Source organism: Penaeus monodon, chromosome 21, assembly GCF_015228065.2.
Source record: "Penaeus monodon isolate SGIC_2016 chromosome 21, NSTDA_Pmon_1, whole genome shotgun sequence".
Lineage (NCBI taxonomy): Eukaryota > Metazoa > Arthropoda > Malacostraca > Decapoda > Penaeidae > Penaeus > Penaeus monodon.
The window spans coordinates 16,973,846-16,974,942 of NC_051406.1; the positions used below are offsets into that span (position 1 = coordinate 16,973,846).

A 1,097-nucleotide genomic window follows, 5' to 3' on the forward strand; every position below is an offset into this window, starting at 1 on the left:
TGAATCCAACAGGTTATCAACAATAACATCCTCATAGTTGAGTATTCAGTTTTATCCACAAAGGAAAAAAGACAAACATTCAACTTCAGAAAAAAAAAAAGTAATTCTGCTTTCTTTCAGCATATTGAAAGTAAAGGCAAAGAAGATCAAAATCCATGTATATATGTTAAGCAGTGAATAGCTTTTTAATATAAAAATCAGTATTTCTATCCAACTGTAGAAATGCACCCTATCTCTCTAACCTCGCAATAAATATAATTATTGTGAATATCCATAGACTTCTACTGGAATGTGATTTCTGTTATTTATTTATTATTTTTGGGGGGAAATTCATGCTTAATAAAAATCTCAAAATGTATATAACAGAAAATACTGAGAGACTAAAACTAAAATGACATCAGTGCTATAAATGGAAACAGAATAAGGTAAGGTAGTGAAATTTTTAAAAAGCATTCCATATGTGTATAGTAAGTCACATTTATAATACTGAAAGTCCACAGCTGTTATACGCATGCAATATTTTCAAGTACTACTCAAAATCAGAAATTAAAAATTAACTAAACAAACAATAAATCACCACCATCAAGACAAGAGTTATCCTCTCTATCCAGCATAATAAAAAAAGGACATACAAGTAACACATCCCTCAAACATAAAAGTGAAAAGGAAAAACACAAACAATAATAATGCTTTCTGCAAAAATGTAAAATCATAAACAAAATATGATGATATAAAATCCACGAGAGAATTATTTCTCTCCCCTTCTCTTTCTTCTGATTTACGTTTCCCATGACTCCTTTCCCAACATATTTATTTATAATCTTACACTATGACTCTTCCTCAGTAGCGCTCCTGTCTAGTGGTGTGTGGTGAATGCTCATATTACTCTTTCCTTTAATATTTTACACATAAAAAGAAGCATTTTGACAGTGAAATTCCATAGGACAATAGAATGTGATAAGCCTGTTAGTTAAACATACACTTCTCTAAGTAATAATATATGTAATGAAGAATCCAAATAAAATGACTTTCTTATATACAGCATCCAATACACATCTGACATTTTTTATACTATAGTATCACATAACTGACACACA

General features: G+C 29.6%; 1 protein-coding gene across 2 annotated transcripts in view; it reads right to left on the reverse strand.

The window, feature by feature from the left end:
- The window catches only part of LOC119586275 (flotillin-1-like), a gene marked incomplete in the record, with an annotated part of 96,064 nt that overhangs the window by 45,659 nt on the left and 49,308 nt on the right, over positions 1–1,097 (reverse strand).